This window comes from Hevea brasiliensis, chromosome 18, assembly GCF_030052815.1.
Source record: "Hevea brasiliensis isolate MT/VB/25A 57/8 chromosome 18, ASM3005281v1, whole genome shotgun sequence".
In the NCBI taxonomy this organism is placed as follows: domain Eukaryota; kingdom Viridiplantae; phylum Streptophyta; class Magnoliopsida; order Malpighiales; family Euphorbiaceae; genus Hevea; species Hevea brasiliensis.
The window spans coordinates 4,694,702-4,716,831 of record NC_079510.1 but is presented as its reverse complement, the minus strand read 5'-3'; the positions used below and the strand labels follow the sequence as shown (position 1 = coordinate 4,716,831).

Sequence of the window (22,130 nt, the reverse complement as noted above, 5' to 3'; positions counted from 1 at the left end):
TAAATAAACTTAATTAGTTGGATTTAAAAGCTCTATTTTGATTAATTAAAAACTAATTTAACAATTATTTTTATTTTAAAAATTTTAAACTTTGTTGATTAGATTGATTTTCTACTTAAATTTAAATTTTATTTTATTTTATTTAAAAATTTTTAATCCTATATATATTTAAATTTTATTTAATTAAATTTTTTAACATAATTTAAAATAGAATTTTATAAAATAATAATTGGAGTTGTAAAATCAATTTTTTCCCAAAATCATTACTTCATTTTAAAATTGTACTTCATTCTATGTTTTTAAAAAATTGACTTTTCCCAAAATCAATTGTACTTCATTTTACTTCATTCTCTAGGTATCATAAATCCCCAACCATTTCAATGTCTTTCTCTAGGTATTTCAGTCTTCCTCACCCCCTTTTTTTTTCAAACAATTCTATTGCTATTGCTTTTACATTTTGTGGGCTTGTAAATTCAAGATATTGTTCCTACATGATTAAAAAAAAAAAAAAGGTGATTGACCAAGCAGTCTCTCTAAATACAATCATGTATGTCGCAAGGGTTTTGCGGTCGCCGGACCATTCTCACCGAAGTGGGAAAAGTGAGGAGTCGCCACTTTAATTTTGAAGGAAATTAAAGAAAACCATTTGTAAAAATTAAAATCTACTTTGAAAACAGAGATTCTAGATTTGGGGTCCGTATACAGGTGAGGAAGGTGTTAGGCGCCTCACCTCGTCCCTCAACGAGGGTAAGTAGATTTAATGTTGTGCTATTTATAAATTGATAATTTAGGGGTTAGAATGATGATGTTAATCCTTTGTACGGATAAAAGGAATATTTGATATTTCACTATTTCGGGTTGTCCAAAAATACGAGTACATAAGATGGCCCTTCAGTGAATAGGTATTATGTAATGAGTTTTTGTTGGGGGTTAATTTGAATACTGAAGTTGTGATAATTTCAGGGGGAGAATTTTTGTCCTATAAATATGAGTGCCTTGAGGAGAACTCTGCATCGAGCCTCAACCTAGTATTCAGGATACTTTGGGAAGACCTCTCCCGCCGATCCTTTGGTGTGTTAAGCATTTAATTTGAGAGTTTCGTGTAAGAAATCTCTCCCAATTTCTTAGTATATTTTAGTTTGAATTTAAGTTAAGAGAGTTCTGGCAAGAACTCTCGCCCAATCTCTTAATGTATTCTGTTAAAATTTAAGCGAAGGATTTCGGGTAAGAACTCTCCCCCGATCTCCACATATTTTATTAAGATTTTGGCTGAGAATTCGGGTAAGAATTCTCCTCCAATCTCCACATATTTTATTAAGATTTTAGCCGAGAATTTGAGTAAGAACTCTCCCCCGATCTCTATATAATTTATTAAAATTCTAGCTAAGAATTCGGGTAAGAACTCTCCCCCGATCTGTTAATATATTGCATTAAAAAAAATTAGGCTGAGTTCGGATAAGAACTCTCCCCCGATCTCTTAATATATTGCGTTAAAAATTATGCTGAGTTTGGGTAAGAACTCTCCCCCGATCTCTTAATATATTGTATTAAAAAAACTTAGGCTGAGTTCGGGTAAGAACTCTCCCCGAATCTCTTAATATATTGCGTTAAAAAAATTAGGCTGAGTTCGGGTAAGAACTCTCCTCGGATCTTTTAATATGTTACGTTAAAAAATTAGGCTGAGTTCGGGTAAGAACTCTCCCCCGATCTCTTAATATGTTGCATTAAAAAAATTAGGCTGAATTCGGGTAAGAACTCTCTCCAGATCTCTTAATATATTGCATTAAAAATTAAGCTGAGTTCGGGTAAGAACTCTCTCCCGATCTCTTAATATATTGCGTTAAAAAAATTAGGTTGAGTTCAGGTAAGAACTCTCCCCCGATCTTTTAAAATGTTACGTTAAAAAAATTAGGCTGAGTTCGGGTAAGAACTCTCCCCCGATCTCTTAATATATTGCGTTAAAAAAAATTAGGCTGAGTTCAGGTAAGAACTCTCCCCCGATCTCTTAATATGTTGCATTAAAAAAATTAGGCTGAATTTGGGTAAGAACTCTCTCCCGATCTCTTAATATATTGCATTAAAAATTAGGCTGAGTTCGAGTAAGAACTCTCTCCCGATCTCTTAATATATTGCGTTAAAAAAATTAGGCTGAATTCGGGGTAAAAACTCTCCCCCGATCTCTTAATATCTTGCATTAAAAAAATTAGGCTGAGTTCGGGTAAGAACTCTCTCCCGATCTCTTAATATATTACGTTAAAAAAATTAGGTTGAGTTCGGGTAAGAAATCTCCCCCGATCTCTTAATATATTGCATTAAAAATTAGGCTGAGTTCGGGTAAGAACTCTCTCCTGATCTCCTAATATGTGCGTTGAAAAATTAGGCTGAGTTCGGGTAAGAACTCTCCCCCAATCTTTTAATATATTTATTAGAATGGCGTTTTATAAGAACTTTGAACTAAGGATTCAGGTAAAGGGTCCTTCTTGACCCCTTTTATATGGGAATGAAGTACCGAAGACACAGGAAACTCCTGTGTAAAGCTTTTTCTAGCCTACGAGACCTTATAACTAGATGGCGGGCGATAGGCCAAACTCCTTGCCGATCTTCCGCATTATCGCTTTATCAGAACTCTTTGATTTGAGACATCCGATCTCTTTTTAGTCGCTCGCCCGGGATCCAAACTTATCTTGATTCCCGATCTATTGTCTTATCGCCTGGGTTCGTTCCAAGACCCGATCTCATAACTTATTGTTTGACCTAATCCTGTTTCTAACCTATTCGACCTTTGCTACACCTATCTTCCTTTATCATTTTTCATTTATTCAAACCAAAAAACTCTCATGTTAAAGTACTCCTGCCTATATTCTTTAGAGTATTTACGAGTTGCTGATGACTCGAACGTCTACTCTCGAAAGGAATGAAAACTAGGTGACGATAAATGGAGTTTATGAATGAATAAAAAAAGAAGGCACAGGAAATAACTATGGGTCGAGATAGCCTATTCTGAGATTTAGTGTGACTGGATATAAAAGAAACTTTAAAAGAAAACTGGAGAAAACAAACCAAGGGTATTCAACAAAATGATAGTTTAGACGCTTACCCGTGGAAAGTTGAGGAGACAGGCGAGCTGACTCCGGTATCCACAAATCTTGGAGAGGTGAAAGCTGACGGTCGAAGGACTTGAGCTTACCCAAGGTAATGGGAATAGATCGGAACGAAGTTGAGCTCAAAGGGTAATGCACAGATACTAGGGCGGTGGGAATGAGGCGGAGTGAAGATGGTTTCACAGGGTAGTGCACAGGTACTGAAAATGAAAATCTCAGGATTTAGAGCTCCTTTTGATGAAATACTTCAGAAAACTGGTTTCTAAAGTTTCTCAACACTTTCAAAGCTTTGAATGACAAGTAGCAAGACTAAATCAAAGTCCAGAGTCTTTCCAAGATAATCACCACCTTTTGTTTTTCTACAGTGTTGCATACAGGTATTTATAGGGAATGGGTGTCCAAAATGAAGGGTCAGGATCTTACAAGGGGAGACGGAAGGCTTAGATTCAAAAGGACATAATCTGATGTCTGAGAATTAAAGAGAATCAAAATGGAGGGTCAGGATTCCGTTCAGAATATCTGTCCTTTCTTCCCTTAATCCAACAGTCAAGGGTCTCGCCTTACGAAATGGATCCAAAGGCTGGGAATAAAAGGCACCAAATCTATCATCTGCTTTTGATTTGAGGGCTCCAAATCCATCCTTACAATTATAATCAACGGTGTAGATCGGAATGTACAGGGCTGCTTTAACCGTTTTGGTGTCTGGCGACTAGGAGGGTGTCCTTGCGAATGAGATGTGTGATGAGGATCTGATCATGCCAGCAATGGTTTGACTAACTCAGATCTAACGGTGGGGGAAGCTAATTAAAGGCCATGATCGGTAGTTATTCAACTCCCTGAGTTCTCCGATTTTACGAGTCGTTCCTTGCTTTTTCGATCTTCCCATTACGACCATCCCCTTTTAGGGTCATTATTCCAATCTCTATCTCTTGCATCGGGTCCCCTCTTATTTCCTGATTTCTCTCATTCCTGATCTTTCCTCTCTATCTAACTTGCATTGGTCAAAGCAAAAAATTCTTCAGTTACCGATGCGTATGCTTCGGGTTCTGTATGCAATAAATGCCGGGGCCCTATATATATGCCGAGGGATTTTCCTTTGCAAATTCACAACTTTCTCCGGTGAACCTTCAATGTTTCATTTTTCAGTTCTTGGCTTTTCCGGCAAGAATATTTCCTATAACAACCACTTTAATCTTTTTCCGAATGCTTTCTTTGTTCATTTCCCGAACATGAGCAACTCCGGTGATTAGAGGTTTATGAGGGTGTCATCCGATGATGGTGAGGGAACTGGACTAATTAACCGATCAAGGTCAAAACTAACTAACACACCGATCTCGAATCGGCCCATCGGCATAGCTCGTAGACCGATCTCTGACAAGAGGACCGATAATTTTAATCTTAATATCTGTGACCTCCTCTTAAAGTTCACTTGGTTCCTTACCATCTCAAGGGTCCCGATTGCAGCTCGGTTCTGGTCGATGACATCAATAATGACGTCGCTCAATATCATGAGAGTCATAGTCACCCCACCTGAACTGTACATATGCCCAGTATTTATTGCTGGCTTTCTAATCAAACACATCTTTTGATTCATCCATAAGACTAGGCTTTGACATCGGCCAGCATTCTGGGCTTCAGAGTAGTCTTAAGCTAGGTAGAATGTAGTGCTGATTTTGAGAGATCGCCCAAATGATATAATCTGATCTTTTGAGATCGCCCAAATAATGTAATCAGATCTTTTGAGATCGCCTGACTGATGTAATTAGATCTTTTGATATCACCCAAATGATGTAATCTAATTTTTTGGAAATGAAATGAAATTTTTACTTGAATGTTTTTGTTTTGTTATTGCATTGGTTATTTTTTCGATCTCCGATAAGTGTACTCAATCTGATCCCTAGACGAATCGCCATATGCCGATCCGTGGGTTTGGAAATTTGTTCAATCTGATGACCTTAGTTGACTGATCTCATTTATTCGATTTTTTTACTATGTTTCTAGAACCTTCTTGTGACGTGTTAAGGAGGCGGCCCAGTCCCGCTAACCAATGCGTCACTTGGGACTTCGTGAGCATTTAATGCTCAGACCGATATAAATAGGGGAAAGGTTAGTCATTTGTTTCCTTATGTCATCTTCAGACCTTCCCCTAGCGATTTCAATACTTCCTCTCGCTTTCTAAAGTTTTCAGGCACCGATTCACGCTCTGGTAAGGGTTTTGTTCTTTTCTCGGTTAATTTTCCTTTTTATTTTGTGAAAATAAGTGGTACCGAGGGTCAGAGAGCTGTGAGCCCACCTTCCATCCATATTTCGTGGACTTCGGAAGAAGGCAACGTGATTAGACTAAGCAGACGATCTAGCACAGCCATCATTCCGGTTACTAGTTCAGCTACCAGACCGAAGTGAGGAATGTCTTCGAGAAAGGAGAACCTGCCAGTTGATGAACTGTCGTCAGTCCTTAGAGAAACTGATCTGCAATCCATAAGTCAAGAATACAATCTGCAAATCGACTCTTTTGAACTGATCAGATGCCATGGCTATCTTTGGGCTGATCACTTCTTCGAAGAAGATGATCTTATCATAGTGTACGAGGAGCAGCTGAAGTCCGGGCTCCGTTTTCCCTTAGATGGATTTTATAAGGCCGTCCTAAAATTTCACCATGTCTTGGTAGCTCAAGTGCATCCGAACTCCTGGCGGACTTTAGTAGCCTTCAGAGGCCTCTGCCAAGCTAAGAGACTAGGGCCCATGGTTAAGGTCTTTGCCGAGCTGCATAGGCTTGCTCGAAGAAAGGATGACAAATTCTGGTTCTTTCAAGAAAAGCTGAACTGTGGGCTTTTCACCGATCTCCCTTCTTCGCTGAAGAACTGGAAGGATCAGTTTTTCATCCTTAGGAGCAAGGATCGAAATGGCTTTGAGGGGATCCCACGTAATTGGAATTATTTGGTCCCCCAAGTCCCTAAGAAGCTTACTTTAAATAAAGACGAAGACGCCATGGTGAAGTAATTAAAAACTCAGGCGGCCACCCATAAATATTCTTGCTTAGATGCGGTCATGGCTGAATTGAAATGGTGGATGATGCGGCTGATCTCCCACGAAGATTATGAGTTTCAGCTTTCTGACTTTGGTCCTGCTACCGGTATAATCCAGATCTCTAGTCTCTCAATCTTAGCGAACTCACTGACTTCTTCTTTGTGCAGGTATGGCGGGTGGTGATGCTTTCAAAGAGAGCCGCAAGTGAAAGAGGGAGGTCTCCCAAAAGGTATGAGCGATGAAAGAGGCTACTGCCACCACTGCTCAGACACCTCGATGAGACTTGGTAGAAGTACCGAGCTCCCCTCCTTGACCTCAGGAGTAGCTGGTCTCGGAAGTAGAGGTCATCATCTCTCCACCTCAGCAGATTGAATGTCCGCCTCCTCCGATCTCTTCCAATGTAGAAGGGGAGTCTTCTGGCCCTACTGTTAGAATGCTCTCCTGAAGAGCTCAACTCCTTATCCAATCGCTGGAAAGAAACCATTCCACTCGAGGGAATCCTGGTCTAGCTAAGGTCATAGGCGCTTCCATCTACTTCCAAGAAGGTTGGAACCGATTGGCTGAGGAGAGTATTGACAATATTCTAACTCAAACAATGAGTTTGGGCTTGGAGGCTATTGCAAACCAACATTGATCAGCGAAAAATCCCACGTCTTAAGGAAGGAGATTCTTAAGGCAGTCTAGGATGCATCAGCTACAAAGGCTCAGCTCTCCACTGCCAATGATTAAATCATCAAACTGGAAGATCGGGTGAAGTATTGAGAAGAAAGGCTAGCTGAAGTGGAGCGGAAACTTGAAGTCTCCCAGGCTGATCGATCTGCCAATCTCGCTCATTTTTCTGAGGAACTTTGGGCGAAGGAGGAGGAGCTCCAAGCAAAGGAGGAGGAGAGCACTACAAAAGAGGCTGGGGCATATGTGAACGCCTATAACGACCTTCTGTCCGAACTAAAGAAGCATTATCTTGAGGAGGACTTCTCCTGGATGGATAAGCTCATCCCAAAGGCCGAAGAGGACAGCGATGAGGAGCACGAGAGTGAGGAGGGAGAGAGGAATGTAACTGGGGCGCAGGGCAGAGAAGACCCCCCTTGCTAATTGACTTTTATATATTTTATTTTTGAAATAAATTAAAGTCTTTTATAATCAATTTCATGATGAGATCGAAAAGCATCCAAACCAAACTGTTTGAGTACTTAATTGATTGAATGTAGTTGAACATTAAACCTGAGAGCGACTATTAATCAAAAGATATCAAATTACTCTGAGAGATCGGAAAAACATTACATGCGAACATGAGATCAGACGGAGCCAGACCAAATATCGAATGGAATTTTAGAATATTAGAATTGCAAAGATTTGACACTGACTTGAACTTTTAAGGTCGGAACTATTATTAGACCGGATAAAAACCTTAACTTCATTTTGAGGAATATCTGAGCAATTCAAGCGAGAAGCCCGATCACAACACTAGTCAAATGAAATTCTGCAATATTTGTACATAGAGAGATCGGAGAACAACAGCAGGCAAGATTGGATGGTTCGGAGACCCAATATTGACTCGAACTCATCTGATAAAGACCAAGAGATCGGAAAGCAATCTAACTTGAACGTGAGATCGATTTGTTCCAGAGACGAGCGATCAGTAAATTCGAAAAAGCTACCTGTGATTGGGACATCGGTTGAGAATGGATAATAAAGTTTCAATTTTAAAAGATCCTTGCCTTTGGAGGTCGGCCAAAATATGGGTCTACAGCTGCTCCTCTTTGCATAATTTCTATTAAAGAGAATGAAATTCTCTTGTATAGGAATCATGTAATGATTCAGAACCATATTTTAGGCGGCTGGGATATTAGAACCAAAGATCAATAAGAATTTAAATGATGAAAATTAAAATCAACTTGGGTATTGAACCCAGAGGTTGATGACGGAAAATTAAATGCCGAAAATTAGAATCAACTTGGATCTTGAAACCAGAGGTTGATAACAAGAAAATAAATACTGAAAATTAAAATCAACTTGGATCTTGAGTCCAGAGGTTGATAATAGGAAATTAAATGCTGAAAATTAAAATTAACTTGGATCTTGAACCCAGGGGTTGATGACAAAAAATTAAATGTCAAAAATTAAAATCAACTTGGATCTTGAATCCAGAGGTTGATAACAGGAAATTAAATGCTGAAAGTTAAAATCAACTTGGATCTTGAATCCAGAGGTTGAGGACAGGAAATTAAATACTGAAAATTAAAGTCAACTTGGATCTTGGACCCAGAGGTTGATAGCAGGAAAATAAATGCTGAAAATTAAAATCAACTTGGATCTTGAACCTAGAGGTTGATGGCAGGAAAATAAAATGCTGAAAATTAAAATCAACTTGGATCTTAAATCCAGAGGTAAAATCAACTTGGATCTTAAATCCTGAGGTTGATGACAGGAATTTAAAATGCTGAAAATTAAAATCAACTTGGCTCTTGAATCCAGAGGTTGATAACAGGAAAATAAAATACTGAAAGTTAAAATCAACTTGGATCTTGAATCCAGAGGTTGATAACAGGAAAATAAATGTTGAAAATTAAAAGCAACTTGGATCTTGAATCCAGAGGTTGATGACAGGAAAATAAAATATTGAAAATTAAAATCAACTTGGATCTTGAACCCAAAGGTTGATTGCAGGAAAATAAAATGCTGAAAATTAAAATCAACTTGGATTTTGAATCCAGAGGTTAATAACAGGAAAATAAATGCTGAAAATTATAATCAACTTAGATCTTGAATCCTGAGGTTGATGACAGGAATTTAAAATGCTGAAAATTAAAATCAACTTGGATCTTGAATCCAGAGGTTGATAACAGGAAAATAAAAGCTGAAAATTAAAATCAACTTGGATCTTAAATCCAGAGGTTGATGACAGGAATTTAAAATGCTGAAAATTAAAATCAACTTGGATCTTGAATCCAGAGGTTGATAATGGGAAAATAAAATGCTGAAAGTTAAAATCAACTTGGATCTTGAATCCAGAGGTTGATAATGGGAAAATAAAATGCTGAAAGTTAAAATCAACTTGGATCTTGAATCCAGAGGTTGATAACAGGAAAATAAATGCTGAAAATTAAAATCAACTTGAATCTTGAATCCAGAGATTGATAATAGGAAAATAAAATGCTGAAAGTTAAAATCAACTTGGATCTTGAATCCAGAGATTGATAACAAGAAAATAAATGCTGAAAAATAAAATCAACTTAGATCTTGAATCCAGAGGTTGATGATAGGAATTTAAAATGCTAAAAATTAAAATCAACTTAGATCTTGAATCCATAGGTTGATAATAGGAAAATAAAATGCTGAAAGTTAAAATCAACTTGGATCTTGAATCCAGAGATTGATAACAGGAAAATAAATGCTGAAAATTAAAATTAACTTAGATCTTGAGTCCAGAGGTTGATGACAGAAATTTAAAATGCTGAAAATTAAAATCAACTTGGATCTTGAATCCAGAGGTTGATAACAGGAAAATGAAATGCTGAAAGTTAAAATCAACTTGGATCTTGAATCCAGAGGTTGATAACAGAAAAATAAATGCTGAAAATTAAAATTAACTTGGATCTTAAGTCCAGAGGTTGATGACAGAAATTTTAAATGCTAAAAATTAAAATGAACTTGAATCTTGAATCCAGAGATTGATAACAGGAAAATAAAATGCTGAAAGTTAAAATCAACTTGGATCTTGAATCTAGAGATTGATAACAAGAAAATAAATGCTGAAAATTAAAATCAACTTTGATATTGAATCCAGAGGTTGATGACAGGAATTTAAAATACTGAAAATTAAAATCAACTTGGATCTTGAATCCAGAGGTTGATAACAGGAAAATAAAATGCTAAAAGTTAAAATCAACTTGGATCTAGAATTTAGAGGTTGATAATAGGAAAATAAAATCAACTAAGAGGTTGAGGGTATGAAATGTTGTGTTTGTACCTTTAAAGATCACAAAGCAAACCTGACACAAGATGTTTCTCCAATCAAAGTGTACTTAACAAGGTCCCGAAGATAGGTGATTAATGGAGAGGGTCAGAACGAGTCCCAAGGCTTGGCCTACAATTTCCTCATTTTACTCACTTTTTCAGGATGCACTTTCAGGTTTTCGCTCCTTACTCATTTTGCAGAAAGCGCCCTTGTGGGTTTTCGCCCTCTTTCTCACATTTTGCTTGGAGCGCCCCTTCGGGTTTTCATTCCTATATATTTTTTTTTTTACCAATCGCTCGGCCATCGTTTATCCCCTGCAAATCTCATAGCAAAGTATATGATGTTACCAATATACAAATCCTGATCTTATAATAAAGTTTTAACGAATTAATAGCGCATAAATCAAGGTATATAAGAAAAATAAATTAGAGTGAAGCAACAATTTTATTATGGCTTAAAAATAAAGGTATAATTTCAAAGGAAAAGGGTACAAGAATAGATCTCACAAATTCCTTGTAGCTAACTTTGAACTCCCTTAACTATCACTATTTCAAATAATCTTCCGACGAACGTTTGTGCCATGGTGACTTATTACCTCTTCTGGTATTGGGCCCCCTTCCTTATTTTTCCGTTTTCTGGTCCTAGGAGCGCCCTTTCGAGTTTTCACCCCTAGAGTTTTTGTTTTTTTTTTTGTTTTTTTTTTCTCTTTTTTTTTGCTCACATTTTTCAGAATGCCCTTTCGAGTTTTCACCCCTTACTCATTTTGCAGAAAGCGCCCTTGCGGGTTTTCGTCCTCTTTCACACATTTTGCTAGGAGCGCCCTTTCGGGTTTTCACTCCTATATTTTTTTTCAGGCATAATATCTTTTTACAGCATTTGCATTCACGAGTCTTGGGAATTCTTCGTCGTCCATATGAGTCAAGTTCAGTGCACTGCCAGAAAATGCCTTTTTAACTGCATAGGGTCCCTCGTAAGTTGGTGACCATTTGCCCTGAGGATCATTTTGATTTGGGAGGATCTTTTTTACAACCAAATCTCTCGATTGGAATTCACACGGGCGAACGTCTTTATTAAATGCTTTAGCCATTCTCCTTTGGTATAATTGCCCATGACACGCTGCTGTTAGTCTTTTCTCGTCTATTAGATTTAGTTGATCTAACCTCGATTGAATCCATTCTGACTCATCGATTTTCGACTCTTTTAGAATTCCTAGGGAGGGAATTTCCACCTTTATAGGTAAAACAGCTTTCATTCTGTAGACCAATGAATATGGAGTTGCCCCAGTCGATGTCCTTATGAGGTACGATAAGCATGAAGGGCGAAGGGAAGCATATCATGCCAATCTTTATAAGTGACGGTCATTTTTCTGATTATTCTTTTGAGATTTTTATTAGCGACTTTCACCGCTCCATTCATTTGGGGACAGTATGGTGATGAATTGAGATACCAGATTTTGTACTGGTCACATAAATTTCGGATCTTTGGGCCATTCAAATTCTTAGCATTGTCAGTGATAATTTCGCTAGGAAGGACATATCGGCAGATAACATTATTCTTGAAAAATTTGAGGAATGTATTTTGCGTGATATGAGCATATGACGTTGCCTCAAACCATTTGGAAAAGTAGTCAATAGCCACTAAGATGAACTTGTGCCCATTAGATGCTTTGGGATTGATAAGACCGATTACGTCGATGCCCCACATTGTAAAAGGCTAAGGTGAGACAAGATTAAAAAGCTGATGAGGCGGGACATTTATCGAATCAACATAAATTTGACATTTATGACACTTTCGAAAGTACTCAATGCAGTCTTTTTTCCAAAGTAGTCCAGAAGTATCCTCGTCTCATGATTTGCTTGGCCATCATATGCCCATTGGCGTGAGTAGCGCAATTCCCCTCATGAGTTTTAAAAAGGATCCTCCTTGCTTCTTTTGCATCCACACACCTCAGTAATTCGCCATTGGAGCTCCTTTTGTACAAAATTTCACCACTGGGGAAGTATCCTAGTGCTAATCTCCTGATCATTCTTCTTTCATTTCTGCTTGCCCTGGGAGGGTATTCCTTGGTTTTGATATAGACCTGGATGTCATGATACCAGGGTTTATCATCTGTTTCTTCTTTGATCATGAAGTAGTACACTGACTCACTCCTTGCTTTGATTTGTAACACCTGTGTTGTCTGTCCCTCTTCCATCTGAGTCATGACAGCTAGAGTGGCTAAGGCATCGGCGAATTGGTTTTTGTCATAGTTGAGGTGAGTGAAGGAAATCTATTCGAATTTCTTGATCAATTCTAGGAGATACTTTTAATACGGGATCAGTTTCGGGTCTTTAGTTTTCCATTCCCCTTTGACTTGGTAAATGATCAAGGCTGAATCCCCGTACACCTCTAATTTATTGAACTTCATTTCGATGACAGCTTGTAAACCCATCACACGGGCTTCATACTCTGTAACGTTGTTGGTGTAGTCGAACCTTAGCTTGATAGCTATTGGGAAGTGTTTTCCATCTGGGGATATCAAAACTGCTCCAATCCCATTACCGGACAATTTGACCGCTCTGTTGAAATACATTTCCCATACGTCATTCGGTTCTTTATCATTGCTGCTGACTTCATTAACATACTCATCGGGGAATTCAAAATCCAGGCTTCATAATCCTGGATCGGGTTTTCTGCTAGGAGATCAGCAATCACACTTCCTTTCACTGCCTTTCTGGTCATGCAGACAATGTCATATTGAGAAAGTATGACCTGCCATTTTGCTATCCTCCCTGGCACGAACGGACTTTCAAATACATACTTGATTGGGACCATTATGGAGATGAGCCACGTTTTATGATTCAACATGTAGTGCTTGAGTCGATTTGCTGTCCATGCCAATGCACAATAAGTTCTCTCTAGGAACGAGTATCTCGACTCGCATTCATTGAATTTTTTGCTTAAATAGTAAATGGCTCTTTCTTTTCTCCCCGTGTTATCGTGCTGTCTGAGCACACATCCCATCAAACTTTGTTGAACTGCCATGTACAAAATCAATGGCCTTCCCATCACTGGAGGAACCAATATTATCAGATTTGACAGGTACTGTTTAATCTTTTCAAAAGCCTCTTGACAAACTTCATCCCACTGGGTGGTGTTATTCTTCTTGAGTAGTTTAAAATGGGCTCAGCTTTAGTAGTGAGATTGGAGATGAATCTTGAAATGTAGTTCAGTTTTCCTAGGAAACTGCGCACTTCCCTTTTTATCTTTGGGGATGGCATTTCTTGAATGGCTCGAACTTTGTCTGGATCCATTTCTATTCCCTTCTCGCTTACTATAAATCCCAATAGCTTACCAGACCTGGCCCCAAACACACACTTAGTTGGGTTCAGCTTCAGTTGATACTTTCTGAGCCTTTTGAACACCTTTCTCAACACCTGTACGTGACTTTCTGCCTCTCTGGATTTGATAATCATATCATCCACATATACTTCTACTTCCTTATGCATCATGTCGTGGAATAATGTGACCATGGCGCGTTGGTAGGTAGCTCTGGCATTTTTTAATCCAAAGGGCATCACCCGATAGCAAAATACCCCCCCACTAGGTAATAAAAGCAGTTTTGTCTTTATCCCCCTCATCCATGAGGATTTGGTTATACCCCGATGTCCTGTCGATACATGAACATCTTCCCAGCCCTGCAGCATTGTCTACCAGCACATCTATGTGTGGGAGAGGGAAATCATCCTTTAAGCTTGCCTTAATGAGATCTCTGTAATCAACACATACCCTTACTCTTCCATCCTTCTTTATTACAGGGACAACATTAGCTATCCACTAGGGGTATTTGACCACTTCCAGGAATCCAGCATCATACTGCTTTTTGACTTCATCCCTAACTTTGAGCAGCGTGTTGGGGTTCATTCTTCTCAATTTCTGTTTCACTGGAATCGTCCCAGGAATCAGAGGGATCTTATGCGTTACTATCTGAGGATCCAATCCTGGCATGTCATCATAGCTCCATGAGAATACTTCAAGGAATTCCTTGAGCAAACTAACCATACTCTCTAATTCTCCGTTATTCACAACCTTAAGTTCCCTCTTCATTTCCTCAGTCCCTAGATTTATGGTGTGCATTTCATCCCCGCAAAGGCACCAGGGAAGGTTCATCTCTTTCGCCTTGTTCTTCTACAGACTCTTCTTTAGAATCACTCGAACCAATGGCAGTTATGGGAGTTTCAAAGTTAACATAAGGAACTTCAGAGTCAATTGAATTATTAGGTGTGGATTGGTCAATAGTCCTGAAGAAATGAAAGTGGAGTATATTAAAAAAAATGGATTTTAATGGCTAAAAGAAAAGAGAATTGGACACGAAATGCGCTATTAATTTATTAATACTTCTATCATAAAAAAGGGTCCATTTACAGTATTACACTTGTCACCATGGACAAAATGATCAAGTGTTGATAACAAAATATACTTTACTCGAGATTAAGCATAGGGATATCTTCTGCTTCCCAATTATCAAGCTCTTGCCCTTCAGCGATTAGTGAAATCAGTGCCTCGAACATGGAGTCTAGCTGTATGACATCAATGAATGGTTCTAAAGGAGACTCTTCACTTTCTTCTGGATTCTCGATGATTGGTTTAGTGAAAACATCTGTGATTTTTTAGACAACTTTCACTTTCCCGACTGTTCTGTCAAACCTTTGATCCCTGAGCATATTCCTCATCCAGAATCCTCCATCCTCTAAAGCATCTTCCTCATATCCCAAGCCGAAGTGACTGATCTTCTGAATAGCTGGTACATGTTTGATAATCCCCTATAATGCGGCGCCCAATCCCTTGCCTTTTTCATAGCCACTTTTCAACATCACCTTTGCAACCATTGCCACAGCTCCTTCATCCTTCAGAGTATTTCCTCGTAACACCAGCGGTTGGAAAGAACTTTCTAAGGATCTTTCGGTTGTTTCTACATAAGAAACCGATTGAGGGTTAGTGACTAGCATGGCTTCCTCCCCTCTTACGGTGATGATTTTACCGCTCATGATGTATTTGATCCTCTAATGTAAAGTTGAAGGTACTGCATTTGCCGAATGGATCCAGGGTCTCCCCAACAACATGGTGTATGCTGGCTCAATATCCATTACTTGGACTGTGACGTTAAAAGTGCATGCCCCGATCTGAAGTGGCAAATCGATGCCCCCTAGTACCTCTCTCTTTGTATCGTCAAAGGCTCTTACTAATATGGCACTTTGGCGTATAGCTGATGGATCAACAGGTAGTTTTGTCAAGGTGGCATTAGGCAAGACATTGAGGGCAGATCCATTATCAATCAGGACTTTAGCGACTATGCACCCCTTAAACTTGACTATCACATGCAGAGCTTTGGTATGCTTCAAGCCAGCCAGGTCTACTTTATCTTCTGAGAAAGTGACAAAATTGGACGCCTAAATTTGCCCAACTATTTTCTCAAATTGCCTCGGTGTGATATCGGGGGTCACAAAGGCCTGGTCCAGAACTTTTTACAAGGCATAGTGATGCACTTCCGAGCTTAAAATCAATGATAGCAAGGAAATTCGAGCGGGCGTCTTTCTTAATTGCTCGATGATGTCATATTCATGTTGTTTCATGATCTGTAGCAGTAGTTCCTCTTCTTCTTTCTTTTCACTAGGTTCCCCTTTCTCAACCCTTACAGCCCCTTCCTCCATATTTTATTGCGGCTCTCCCATTTTTACTTTTCCCTTCTTTTTTTCTGCTTCATCATTTCCATAACATCTCCCACTCCTGGTTATAAATTCTACTTCCTGATCTTGTGGGAGCAAGTTACTGGTTGTGATAAGTTTTGGGTTTGGTTGGGGAGTAGTTTTGTTGGAGGGTCCTGTATAGGTCATATTGAAATGCTCGTGTGGGGCGAAGCATGGCTTAGGAGAGGTGATGGGTTGAGTGTGGGTATGGTTGAGGGTAGGAATTGAAGTGCTGCTGGATGCACTCTAAGTAAATACTTGGAGGTTATAGTTCCAAGGTACTGCATGGGTATTAGTGATTGGGAGTTGAGGCGGAGTTTGGATGATCGTTATTGGTGGTACTGGTGGTGTTGGTGTGTTGGGAGCAGAAAAGACTATTCTTGGATTGGGGGTAGAGGCATCTCGGCCGAACCTGGCTGTGTTCACTTCACCCTCTATCCTCGACCTCCGCTGACATCTCAAAGTTCTGAGTGATAGCATTCTCCGAACTTTCCGCCTAAATTCATCACAATTGTGCAACTCATGATCGGCCGCTCCTCCGTAGTAAGGGCATCCTAAATTATGCTGATCACTTCCCGACCCGGATCCCTGAGGGCATAGATATCCCTCTCTTACCGTAGTTGTAAAAATCTCCTTGAAATGCAGAATCAGCTAATCTACCTCCAAAATTGATCTTTTATCCTCAGGTTCTATCACATTCACGCCATTTCCTGTACCATGATTAGGTAATGGGTTTGAAGTGACGTTGGCAAGAGAGCCATTTCCCTCAATTTTTAGCCATCCATTCCTGATCAGAGCTTGTACCCTTCCCCGAAGAGCTCCACAATTATCGGTTGAATGCCCCACTGCCCCACCATGATATTCGCATAGGGCATTAGCATCATACCACTTAGGATATGGTGGCTGAACCGAGTCAAGGGGGATGGGCACTATCTGATTTATACCCAATAGGTATTGGTAGATTTCACTGAGTGGAAGGGGGGGAGGTGGATCAAGATTCCTTGGTGGTCTTAGGTTGGTTTGAGGAGCAGGTGGTCTCAACTGAATAGGTTGAGTAGGCAGTTTGGGGTGGTAAGCAGCTTGAGGTGGATATTGTGGGCGAGGGTGAGGATAATTTGGAAAAGGGGGCGGAACATTTGCTATTATTGGCCCCTAAATTGGAGGGTATGGTCGAAAGTTATTTTGAGGGAGTGGTGGTTGAGCTTGTCTGGTGATAGAGTGCACATCACCTTCCTTCTTTTTCCCGAAACTAGTAGTTTTCTTTGCAGAGTTTTCTCCAGTCAACTCCTACAACCTTCCTAACCTGAGGTTAGCTTCAATTCTTTCACTGGACTGGATGATGTCGAAAAAGCTATTGGACGTATTTCAATCATTAAATTAAAATACGGAGCCTTCAGGGTTTCGATGAATAGAGAGTAAAGCTCATTGTCAGTAATTGGAGGATATACCTCAGCTGTCTTCTCTTTCCATCTCTGTGCATATTCCTTAAAGCTCTCCTTTTCCTTCTACACTAGATTTTGAAGGTCTCTTCATGCCAAGGCGACATCGCAATTGAATTTATACTGCTTGAGGAAAGCATCAGCCAAATCTTTCTAGGAGCGTAGTTTACTCCTATCCAGCTATATGCACCATCACAAGGCTGCCCCGGAGAGGCTTTCATGAAAGAAATGGACTAGAAGTCTATCATCTTCCATGAGCGCAGATATTTTGGCTATGTAAGTGGCCAAATGGATGCGGGGGTCTGAATTTTCAGTATACTTGTCAAAGTCTGGAACTTTAAACTTAGGTGGTACCATTACATCCGATACCAATCTTAGTGAAGATACATCAACTGAGTTGTGCCTGCTCCTTCAATTCAAGCTTCTTTTTTTTGCTTTCCTGTTTATATTCTTCCATAAGTATTTCCTGATATTCTAGTTTCTCCTATAATTTGTCATTCTGGACTCCTGCCTCTCTCACTGCATTTTGAAGCGAGGTCTTTTCTTTCTCCCACTGTATTTCCTGTCCCTCAAATTTCGCTTTTTCTGCTATCACTTCTTTCCTGAGCCTTTTTACCTCCTTTTTCAGGATTTGTTGTTGGTCTTCCAACTACCTTATACGTTCTTGCAATTGCTGGTTCTTAGCGCTCGAATTCTGTAGAGAGCTGACCAACTTGGCACTAACTTCTTCTAAAAGAACTTTTCGATGAGGCGTGCTTCCCTTAGGCTCTACTAGTTTGGAAACTTGATATCTCTGGTCTCTGCTTGTTGTCCATCTAAGATAATCTTTCGTGGTGCTTGGCCCTTTAGGCTACCGTTCAATGATGGTGACTTTTTCCTAGTATTTGCGAAATGCTTTCAGTTCTTCCTCTCTGCCAGGTTCATGATAAAAATGAGCTTGATGAAACCTTTCAACATTAGGGGTGAACTGGGTTGAACCAAATTGCCTCATTACCAAAGCTGGGATGTAACTTGTGCACCCGGTCAGTCCTATCAAAAGTACCAAGTGATTATCCCCTATACAGAACAAAATGGGCTGGCCCATAATCCATAACTTCTTCTAGCAATAATTGTGACTGTTGAAGCTTATAATCTGCTCTTGCCATTGTAGTTCATTCTTTGGACTTATTGCCAATCTAGCCATTTTTTCGATGAGAGGCTGGTTGGGATACCAGGTTAATCCCTTAGCTTCCAAAGGACAGATGTGGCTGAGGATCCAAAGATGTAACAATTAGGAATAGCACTTGATGGTTCCCTTACCCTGTCATCGGTAATACGTTAGAGTAAAAAAGGTCTCTGCGAGGATGGTAGGTATTGGGTTGACATTTTGCTTCTCTACAGCCCAAAACATTTCCATGACGCTGTAAGTTATAACTCCCAAAGGCCCGGGAAACAAGATCAGACCGTAAATTCCCAAAGCTAGTGCCAATGAAGCCTGTTCCCATTGCTTGCTCTGAATATGCAGATCCAAATGCTTTTTGATGTAAGTCCAATACCACCCATGTGTGCTTCCCTTAACGGTTTCCTTTGCCTTTGCTTCCTCTACAGAGATTCCAAGTATATACACGAACCGTTTCCAGATCTACCTATGCTCGAGGTGTAGATAAATCTGATTCTGCGCCATATAAGGGATTTCTAGCAGCGCCTGATATTCCTCTATAGTGGGAATTGTATCAATATCGTTGAAGGAGAACACCCTATACCTGGGATTCCAAGTTGATAGCATGGCTTTTAATGCAGGAACTTGTACTCTGACCCGTATCAAAGTTGCAATCCTCCCATACTTTTTCTCAAACTTTACTTTTGACATGATCGGGAAGTGATTTCCAACTGCTGGATAAATCCTTAAGACCGGTCATTCTAACCTCAACCTTACTTGGATCCAATGGAGGTAATGGGCCAATGTCTGCCCCTATGTCATCAATCTGTAGGGACTTTGAACAATGAATTAGTTTGGACCATTGTCTAGCATTCTGTTCCTACCTTTAGTTGACTGACTCGAGGATGCCATTTTAAAGTTTCTGTTTATACTTTATAGACTCCAGTTTACAATACCTGTAGAAAGTAGGTCAGCAGAATAAACTTAGGTAATTTTAAATTAAGGTGATGATATCTTTACACCTTGTCGACACCATATTTTGGCCGATCCCCAAAATCAATAAAACTTTGGAACCGATCCCCGGTATTAAGTCTCCTTCGGACAGCTAATCACATTTCCGATCCCTCTTGGATAGGCTATCACACTTCCGATCTCTCCCCGCAAAGAATTAAATCAAATTGTTAAAGTTTTTCGCATCAGTCAAAGCTTTACCAGTTTGTCGCTTACCGATCTCTCAAACCCATTGTCGAAGCTCAGGACCCGTCAAGTATATTCCTGATAAATGAACTGGCACTAGATCTTTTCTTACCAGTTTTATTGCCGATCTCTCTTTCGAAAGTTTAAAAGTTAAGGTTTTGGTTCAGTTCAATAAGGATTCCAATTTTAAGTGTTAGTTAAAATTTCAATTTTAATCAAGTCCCATTCAGCATTTCTTCCTCACCGATCTCATGCTTATTGTGCTTTCCGATCTCTTATACTTAGATTAATAATTGCCTTTAGTTTTTGTTTTGCTGTGCTCATACAATCAAACACTCAGACAAACAATGGTTTAAAATTTTCCGATCACAACCATTCATTGAACAAAGAGGCATTCCATTTCATTTCATAATTTGTACAAGTTATTCGGCTGGGGGATCACCCCCAGCCTGATTTACATTCTGCTCACTCTCTCTCTCACCCTCGGCTTCCTCCTCACTGTCCTCATCGTCGCCCTCAGGAGCCAGGTCGGCCATCCAGGAGAAGTCCTCTTTAGGGTAGCGCTTCTGGAGTTCGGCCAAGAGGTCCTTGTGAGCATTCACATAGGCCCCGGCTATCCCTGTCACCATCTCTTCGTCTTTCTCCTTAAGCTCCTCATCCTTCGCCTTAAGCTCCTCGTCTTTCTCCTTAAGCTCTTCGATGAGTTGGGCGACCTGGGCAGCTTCGTTGGCCTGAAGCGCCTGGACTTCTCCGAGGGCCCGATCCCTTTCATCCAGGACACGAGTCTGTTCGGCCAGCTTGTCTTCGTAGTACTTCGCCCGTCCCTCAACTTGAGATATATAATCCCGAGCGAATGAGAGTTGGGATCGGAGGGAAGCCAATTCCTGATTTTTCTTCCCGATCTCCTTACCCAGACGCTGGACCTTTTCCCAAACCATGGTCTGATTCACTGGCACTCCACATTGGACTCATGGAGTGAGTCAAGATATCATCAAGGTCGCTCGAGGATAGCTGTCCCGATCCTCGAAGAAAGATGGAAGCCCCCAAGACTTGGGCAAACCGGTTCTCCCGAACGGTCCGGCTATTCTTGAGGACTCCATTAACTTTTGGGCGCCACGAGAAGAGGTCCTCCCAGAAGATTGAGAAGGCCCCCTTTCCTTGCTTGGAACAACTGAAAGAGTAGGGGGCTGCTCTTCCGATCTAGGAGGAGATCGAACAGCTTCAGTGGTTGGCAGATCCGAAGGTGGAGGCGGGTCTCCTTGTATTTCCCCAGGTTCACGACCAGGTGTTCGAAGCATTTCCGAACGCTTCATCTCCTTTACTTTCCGGGACATTTCTTTGTCCTTCTTCCGCTTCCTAGAACCCTCACCACCCGCCATACCTGCACAAAGAAAAGGTCAGTGAGACCGCTAAGGTCCTGAGATCTGAGATATAGAAAATACCAATGCCGAGGTCAGAGAGCGGAAGTTCACGATCTTGGCCGGTGATCAGCTGCATGGTCCAATGGTGCAGCTCGGCGGTCACCGCGTTTGGACAGGAATACTTTAGAGTGGCGGCCTGACTCTTCAGATCCATCACTATTAAGCTTTCCTCTTCACTCAGGGTAAGGCGATTCGGAAGCAAGGGCCCCTGGTACCACCAGCTGCGCGGGAAGTCCTCAAAGCGGCTAGGATCTTTGCTCCTCAGGATGAAGAAACGGTTCTTCCAATTCTTGAGAGATGAGGGCAGATCGGAAAAGAGCCCTCAATGAGGCTTCGCCTGAAAGAACCAGTGGTCATCGTCCTTTCGGCGAGTTAGCCTGTGCAACTCGGCGAACACCTTAGCCGTAGGTCTGATTCCCTTAGCTCGGCATAGGCCTCGGAAGGCTACCAAGATCCGCCATGAGTTGGGGTGAATTTGAGCAATGCACGCTCGGTGAAGTTTTAAGACCTCCTTGTAGAAGTCATCCAGGGGGAACCGAAGACCGGCCTTTAATTGTTCCTCGTACACCATAACCATGTCATTCTCTTCGAAGGAGTGATCGACACGAAGATCGCCGTGGCACTTGATTAGCTCATACGAATCAGGCCGAATGTTATATTCTTGGCTAAACGATTGCAGATCGGATTCTCGAAGAACCGACTGTAGCTCGTCTATAGGGAGAGTCTCTCTCCCTGAAGAAGGTGCGAGCCTTGATGGTATGACCCGCCCCCGAGTTGGAGCGGAGGCCCTGGGAGGTTCTTGTTGAACGCTTGGCCCGACTGCCTCTTCTTCATCAGACGATGACCACAAGAACTGAATGGAAGGAGGGCTCGCCGCTCTCTGACTTTCGGCACTGCTCATTTTCAAAAGAAATAAAGAATTTAAACTAAAAAGAGGATCAAAGCCCTTACCGGAGTCTGATCGGCGTCGGAAGAACTTGAGAAAACGAGAGAACTTCGAAGTTGTGAGCAGGGGATTGAAAATGGAATGAGAGAACAACTGGCTAACCCTCCCACCCCTATTTATACTAGTCCGAGCATTTAATGCTCGCGAGGTTCTAGGCGCATCGATTGGTGGGACTCG

General features: G+C 40.7%; 1 pseudogene; it reads right to left on the bottom strand.

Annotated features, from left to right (window-relative positions):
- Positions 1-22,130, bottom strand: part of LOC131168958 (uncharacterized) — a 169,791-nt pseudogene that overhangs the window by 112,722 nt on the left and 34,939 nt on the right.